Below are 9,049 nucleotides of genomic sequence, written 5' to 3'. Positions count from 1 at the left end.
CTAATTGCAAAAATCTTTTTGCGATATCTAACATTACGACAAATGTTTTTTGATCAAATCAACTTTGAAGCGATAGAAGTGTGGTTGTAGTATGATTAGAAAGAGTACGGCATACTCTCAAATAGTCCGCAAATATCTTTTTCGAGCATGAAATTGACGAAACGAATACTTATTCACTGTCGCGGATAAAATGGAATTCCAAAAGAAAAATATCTATCTATCTATCTATCTACCTATCTACCTATCTATGTATCGCAAAAGATAGAGTATGAGAGAGAAAGAAAATGAAAAAAAAGAGAAAGAGAAAGAGTAAGATAGACAGAGAATCCTTTAACACTAACTGCCGGATGTTGTGGTTTCGATTACGTATTGAACTCTCTCTCTCTCTGTCTTTCAATGCTCCCACTATATTTTTTCAAAATAAAACTTTCATGATAGCTATACAGAGATCGGCAATCCGGGAAAACATCGAATCGAAGATTTTACGCTTGGCGATTATGGTAAAGACTCTGGTGTATTCTGCAAAGATCATTCTCTTCTGACGTCCTCCGTTATTTCGCGGTGACAATCAACTTTTGCGGCTTTCCATTTCTTTTCGCTCGACCTGCAACTTTTCATTTTGAAATGTTAGGTGTATCGAAATAAATATTATAATGTATCAAGATGTATATCTTGTCATGCTTGCTAAAATAGTATTAACAATCGTCGAATAGGAAATATTTATATAATACATATTACTATTATTTCTATATGTTCTTAACTTTTAAATGATCTATTCATTATCAATAGAAATGATAAAGATGCAAGTATATGCACGTTATATGATCTTTTTCTGGACAACGCACGAAGAAGAGTAAAAGATTTTCGTGTTTGAAAGGGAGAAGCATAAGAGTAGAATTACTGAAGAGAAGAGCGTAAGGGTAAAAAAGAGATAAAGATAGAGAGAGAGAGAGAGAGAGAGAGAGAGAGAGAGAGAGAAAGGAAGAAAAAAAGAAAGGCTAAGGGTATCTCGACTTGTAAGTCCTTGCATCGTTATTGATGCTATTACAACGCGAGTCTCTCTTTCTTCCTTTAACGCGGCTTCGAACGCGAGGACTTAACAAGGCTCGAAGCAAATCCGCGCCGACATAAAAGGACAAAGATGGTCGGAGAAGAGTGTACGTAGGTGCCGGCTGTGGTAGCACAGGATAAAGAGTACCTTACGCCTCAACCTTCGTTTATACCCCGTGCTAACTTCTCCTTTCCTCTTCCACGAACCTCTTTCCTCCCTCTTTTTTTTTATTTTCCTTCTCTCTTCTTCTTTCGCTTATTTTTCATCCCCTCCATTCTACGTCTCTCTCTCTCTCTCTCTCTCTCTCTCTCTCTCTCTCTCTCTCTCTCTCTCTCTCTCTCTCTCTCTCTCTCTCTCTCTTTCGTATATACACTTGTACGTGCATACACGTATTAAAAACATACTTCCACATACAGTTTTGTACACATAAAGATATTTGTATATACATATAGATTCTTACATACATATGTATGTACATATACATACACAAATGTATTTCTCTCTACCATTTCGCTTCCACGCTCCACCTTTTTCTCTTTCATTCGCCGACACGGCGCACTCTAGTGTACAATAGGCTACCTCCCGCAGCCAGGGCAACTTTTATTGAAAGGAACGGCACGCAATCTTCTTCGTGGCTCCTTAATTGCATTTTTTTTACACTCTTTCGACTCCACATCCGCGTGCACCAACGGAAATGCGATTCTCCAAAGGAAGGAAAGTCGATCATGTAAACCCCGTTGAAACCCCGTTGAAATCCCGTTGAAACCCCGTCGGATTCTCTTCGTTCGAACCATCGAAACATTTATATACGACGGAAAGATCTCTCTCTCTCTTTTAAAAATATATTAACGTTTGCTTCATTCATTTTATTTTTATGAATGATATAAGGAATATCACTCAAGTGTTGACGAACACAAGCTGATTAATTTAAATGATATTTGCATGTAGATTTCACTTGACAAGAAAAAAAATAACAATTTGTCGAAAATAAATTATTATAAATTATAAAAATGGGGATATTCTGTAATGAAGATAAGAAGAAATGAAATTATTTTTAGTAATAGGTTGGTCGTTAATATTGATTAGAAAAATAAGTTTATCTAATGTTATTGAAATTAGTTAGAACTTTTTTAGTGGCACAAATATCAGTTTTATGATAATGAAAATATGCGAGAAATCAGTTCTTCTCGGACAAACCTTAAGCATACTTCGTGTATATATGACTGACACATGTAAAACACGATCTTCAGATAAGCTCGCTGTAGAAACACGAAGCTGTCAAGTTTCGCGATAGGTGGTCGCGCAACTTTGCAGGCTTATCGTTTAAATTATACGTTACAGTAATGTTATAATTGTTGACGTGAACGTTGAAACGTTACCAGTATTACATACTAACGTCGACGTTTCTAATGTACACAACGGAAGATTCCATTGAAGCGTTAAATATGTAGACATTAGAAAGCATTTTTGTTATTTTCTTATCAATTTTTATACGAATTATTTTGTCAATTCTTTCACTTCACACGATCATCTAAAACACAAAGAAAATTGAAAAGATTAATATATCTTGAAAAAATAAAAAACATTAACGAATGAAAACAAAACATGGTCTCAATGATTGCATTGGCTTTTTTTCTAATTTATCGTACAATTTTTTATTATTAGATTTCCCCAGCTTAATAAAAAATTTTTTCATTAAATTCTCTTTGTAGTAGCTACAAAGAATACTGGTGCACTCTTAGAAATTGCGCGTCACTGCCGTAGGGATAAGAATACCTAATAAGAATGATTAATAGGAATACTTCATTCGCTTTGTACTAAGGTAATTTATTGATCAAAAATATGTTCTCCAAGGGCAATAACTCCGAGGGTAGCTGTGCGACGATAGGTTCATAACCTTGGATAAAAAATAAGTATTCCATTTGTAGTATTGGTCATCGTGTAAAGTATTCATAATAAATATAAATAATTTCTATTATTTTGCTCGCTGTCAGATATTTTATCATTTCAAATGATCCTTTTTTTCATATTTTCAAAATCCTGAATAAAATCTCTAAATCTTGGACTTTAGATTAAAACTAGGATTTCATTGTAATTATTTTATATAGAAAAAAGATATTTTTGTTTGTTATTAAAAATTAAATGATACAGTTAAATTTTTGAAACAATTGGAATATTTGAAAAGTTGCAACATTTTATCGATTCGAGAATAAAATAAGATAAGTGAATGGAAATGATGTATAAGAATTCAAATAAGATCGTAAGGCGATGGTTTCTTTTTTCACGAGTTCATCGAAAGGGAAACAAACATAGGAGTGAAGAGGCATCGTCGGCACGCGACGGCACCCCAAGAAAGAAAAATCCTCGATCTGACACATCGAGTAACCTTGACCAGAACTCGTCCCATCGAGCGGCGAACCAGTTTCTCTCTCGCCAAATCGAAATCTTCTTTCGGCGTTCCGATGGGAAACGAAAGCACGTCGAAAGTGGATCTCTCTTTCTCTTTCTCTCTCACTCTTTCTTCTGTGGAATCAGAGGAGTAACAAGTAGAACTTTGAGAACGGCTGAACGAGGAAGGACGAACAAACCGAACGATGCTCTCCTCGTTCGAAGAGAAAGAAGAAGAGAAAGATGAAGACGAAGACGAAGACGAAGACGAAGACGAAGACGAAGACGAAGAAGAAGAAGAAGAAGAGGAAGACAACTATACGTTGCTCGCTTGGTAAGGCGAAAGACAGAGATGAGAAGATGAAAGGCATCCCGCCTTTAGCCACCGCGGTCGCCGTGGTGTCTGGTCATCAACACCTGAGTCCTGAGACCGTTTTCTCCCTCCTTCTCTGTCTCTCTCCCTTTTCTAACTTACAGAGAGAAACAGAAGAGAAGGAGAGAGGGAGAAGGAGAGAGAGAGAGAGAGAGAGAGAGAGAGAAAGAGATACACAGACAGACAGAGACGGAAAAAGAGAGAAAGAGAGAAAGAAAGAGAAAGGGAAAGAGAGAAAGGTATACACGATCGGTCGAATGTTTCTTCCTTCTTCAATGCCGAGAGCTCGCCTAGCCTTCAGGCATACTTTGACGCCCGTTCTTCACCTTCGAGAAGAGAGAAAAAAATGAGAGAAAGAGAGAGAGAGGGAGAAGCTCGTTTCACCCTCTCTACTCGAGAACACCTTTGAACACCCTCCAAGTATGGTCCAAGAAGACGCGTGCAGGTATGGATGAGAATGTGTTGAGTGACGTATACATTGATACCTGCCTCGTACCACCAGCATAATCTAGTCTCGGCACTCTGATGGATGGAATTCCTTACTGTGGTGCCGCGGCAAAACCGAAGCAGAAAAAATTGCTCGCAGACCGAATGCTTTAATGCGAGTCTTTTGTTGTCCGTTCGCAAGCTACCCAACACGAAACCATTCGCGACCACCATCGCCGTACCTTCGTTGAGAGAACGAATAAACTATTATATTGCTATTAATCCTTTTCATTCCGTATTATTTTCGAGATCTTTCCTTCTAAAGAGAGAGACTCATTTTTTATTAACTTTTCATTGATCTTAACACGCTCTATCTTTATCTGAAATTCAATAGACATTATCTCTACTTTCTTTGTATTATGTGTTCAATCTTGAAAAGAATATTCGTTATATTAATTATTAATCTTGTAATTCGATATTTTATGATTTATCTTTGTTTTCAATCTAATCTCAAATTTCATCGATACAAGTATATAGAGATATTCGTCGAATAAATATCTATTATCATTTTACAACACGATACAATTTTTCCATAAAACTTTGACAAGTTACAAAAAGAAAAAAATATATAATCAAAAACAAAATTCATGGGACAAAAGTCGATTAATACAGAATTACTAAAAAATAACTATTGAGCAGAGAAAAAATTGATAAATAGATAAATAGATAGATAGAGATAGAGATAGAGATAGAGATAGAGAGAGAGGGGGGGGAGAGAGGGAGAGGGAGAGGGAGAGGAAGAGAGAGAGAGAGAGGGTAAAGAAGAGTGGCTGATGCGTGGGTGCGGTTCCTGCGTGGGACGGTGAGCGAATGCCCAAAGGCACACCTGTGGTCACGTAGAGCCACGCTGTCTGGAAAGTCTCGTCGTTCATCCTGATTTCGGCATGGTACCTTCTTCTTCTTCTTCTTCTTCTTCTACTGCTTTGTCTTCCTCTTGGGTCGCCTCTCTGTCTCGCGCCGACGGGATACGAGTATCTGTTTTCGGGCGGGTCCGACGGCCGAAACAACGCGGCACAAAGGCAATCCCTATAAATCACTTCTTCCGTGCCCTACAACCTTGCACTTCGCATTTACGACCTATCGCCGTTGGCACGATCTTACATGCTATCTCTTTCTCTCGCTTTCTATCTCTCTCTCTCGCTTTCTCTCTTTCTCTCTCTCTTCCCCACTTATGTCTTTTTAACTTAGAATCTTGCGATCCATCTTACACAATGCGAATTCTTTTTCGTGCTCAGTCGATAAGAAGATGACTAATCACACAGTTTACAATAGTACCTTACGTCAGTATACAAAACAAGGTTTTAAAAAATAATATTTTTATACGCCTAGTATCGACTTGTAATTATAATATATCTAACAGAAAAATTACATACCTTATGACGATAAGATACCAAAATTGTGAATATAGCGTGGATACGTATACGTCTTGTAACGATGGATTATTAAATAATACTGAAGCAAAATGTGTATACCTTGCTATGTTTTTGTCAGTGTACGAAAGTAATTACAATGATACGTACAAGGGTACCTCAATGTTATCTGTGAAAAACATTCTTCAATCGAGACAAATATTGTTGTTGTTATCGTTGATACATCTTACGTTTAGTGAATTAATACACATAGAATGCTGTAAACAGATAAATGAAATGAGTGAATTTTGTTTAGAGGTAACGATTAGGTAATATTTCAAAACGTATGTTAAGAATGTTTACACTATATAATTAAATATCATGTTATTAAAATATATACTTTGGCATGTATTGCAAAATTTATATCAAAGTTCTTGGTCTTAAATTATCGACATTAAAAAAAAGAATTAATTAATGATAATGTTTAATAGATTTTTAGACACGAATAAAAAACAACGCGCGAGTGCTTCTTACAAGTTTTATATTATTAAATCAAAAATAAATCCACGTAAACATTGATCCGAGCAAGCTAACGAACACGATAAGCGTGAAGTAACGACTCAAGTAAATTGACTTGCCCGACGTCGCGTACTCATTAAAGCGCTATCAACGAAACGCTATCAAAAATCCCTTATGAGTTCCTCGCGCGATTTTCGTGCTAATAGTCAATTAACTCTTGTAAGTCACTCGATCAAACTCACGTAGCTGCTAACCGCGATAGGAATCGGAACCCCAACGAATTGAATTTCTCGTCAAGCAACGTAAGAGAAGAAGAAGAAGAAGAAGAAGAAGAAGAAGAAGAAGAAGAAGAAGAAGAAGAGGAGGAAGAAGTAAAAGGAAGAGGAAGAAGAAGAGAAAGAAGAAGAGAAAGTAGAAGAAAAAGAAGAAAATTTTATTGCATGAAAAGATGAAGCTATGACAGTAAAAAAATACAATAATAAATAATAACAAATATATAACATTACTGATACATTAATTATATGTTTTAACTTACATGATATTCTTTTTTCTTCTTATTCTCTTAGAATGATATACATATAACAATAGTTTACAAATATATATAGTTATACAAAGTTATATTACATATTATATATCTCTATTCCAACATATATGAAATAGTTTCATATGACTGAAAAAAGAAAATTTATATTTTTTAGAATTATAATAATAGATATATTTTATACATATAATTATACCACATGTATAATAGTATTCATGTAATTGAATGAACTAATCATGTATTTTAACTTACACTATATTTTGTTTTCTTTTTATCCTCTTAGAATTATAACAATAGTCATATACTATTTATATAATAGTGTTTCATATAACTGAAAGAAGAAAATTTGTCTCAATTAGATCGTTAGAAAGTAGTTGAACGAGCGAGTAATTTAAATATAATAATCATGAAATCATACCTAAACAGTATACATATAGACTTTAGGTGTTGTTTTTGTTTCTTTTTTCAATACCTAAGAGTACATTGTTGCAGAAGAGCTTCCGAGGACAACGACGAACATATATATTTTTCAGTTCAGTTTGAAGTAAACCTAAGCAGACGAACGCTCATTACACCGGTTGTTTGATAACAACGATAATCGAGTCACGAACTGAATCAGCACGTAAGGAGAGGATGCTCTACTCACTATAATTTCACGATTTCTTCTTGCAGGTTATTTTTCATCGAGGTAACGCTTCGTGAGTTCGTGACGAATCGAACGTATCATCTTTTTTCTTCTTCTTTTTTCTTTTTCTTCGTCCCTCCTTATTTCCTGATTTCGCGGCTTCCTCTTTCCGCGTAAGCCATATTAAATGATCTTTTCTCTATTTCTATCTCTCTCTCTTTCTTTGTTTCTTTGACAATAGATTCGTGTAGATAAAGTACATAACTCGTTTGTACGACGATAAAAAACAATAACTGAAGTAAAATCTGATCTAATGTAAGAGGTTTTTTTCATCGTCGCTTTAATAATTTTCCTATTTACAAAACGATAGAAAGAATTCATTAGAACAAACATAACCTCGAACATTTTAATTTTATTATTTCATAATGATAAAAAAGTGATTCGAAAAAATGTTTAAAAAACAACTTACTCTATCCTTGTTTTCCTCTAATTACGTCTAAATCGTCTTTATCATTCATGATAATATGCCAAGAAATTAAATAAAAAATTATCAGATCGATGAAAGGATTTTCATAAACGCATATATGGGCATTAAACCTGATGCTACAACGTTTTTCTCGAATAAATGTATCTGCATTATCGACTTCGATCTCGTACAATATATTCTAATTGTATTTCGAGATGGCACACAATGTCCTTTTTTAGTCATACCATCCAAAATGCTGATTCAATTAGTGTGATATGTAACGGATATAATACATGTAAAGTTTTTTTGAATGTTGTCATCGAACTCGATTCTTATATGTATGGGTAGCGTTTGTGTGACAACCAATAAGAGAGTTTAATTGGACGTTACTTTAGCATTGAAAAGAGAAAGATTGATATAGATCAGTAACGTATGAATATATAGGACAAAACTTTCTTTTTTCTTACTGCGTTCTAAGTAAAATTCTAAGTAAAATTTTTCTGCATATATGTCACCAACTTTTTCTTCTTCTTCTTCTCATCGAAATTGTTGAAATATAACTTTCGATTACTAACAAATTCATGATAAATACTTATATAACTAATTAATTTTATCGAATGATTATTGGTAAAAATTATAAAAAATATTATTCTTTCCATACATTTACATGTATATATATATAGATATACAATAAATAAAAAAAAAGAAAGAAAAAGAAATACATTTTTCAACTATATTCGATAAATTAATAAATTAATTTTTTTTTGACTCGTGTAACGAAAAATAAAGATACGTCCCTTTAGCAGGATATTACGTATTTATGGCGCAAACTTATTTTTGTTATTTTTAATAAAAAATAGTTATTTATCATCATAATTCGGATTAGTAAAAATTTTTATGATTTTTTTCCTATCAAATTTAATATTATATGCTCATTTTTAATAACAGATAAAGAAATTAATATATTTATCGAAGCGTAACGTACTTAAAGTGACGTAATGCGCATGCGCCAACAAATTATTCGTTTGCTTACCGATGAAGATTATGCCATTAGTCAATTGGTGCTAGCTCGGGTCAACATCTCTCCCTCATTAATTAAGAGGTAATTAGCAAAATTTTCCTAACATCTATCCTTTCCTTATATATCAGTCGATAGTTAAACGTGTGATTATTATAAGGCCGCATTCGTAAGTTGAAATATTGTCGCGTTGAAGAAATATTGTGTTGAAATATTGTCGTTATTTTTTTTTT

The sequence above is a fragment of the Vespula pensylvanica genome, chromosome 12 (assembly GCF_014466175.1).
Source record: "Vespula pensylvanica isolate Volc-1 chromosome 12, ASM1446617v1, whole genome shotgun sequence".
NCBI lineage: Eukaryota > Metazoa > Arthropoda > Insecta > Hymenoptera > Vespidae > Vespula > Vespula pensylvanica.
The sequence above is the reverse complement of the archived record's forward strand: the minus strand, read 5'-3'. Positions refer to the sequence as shown.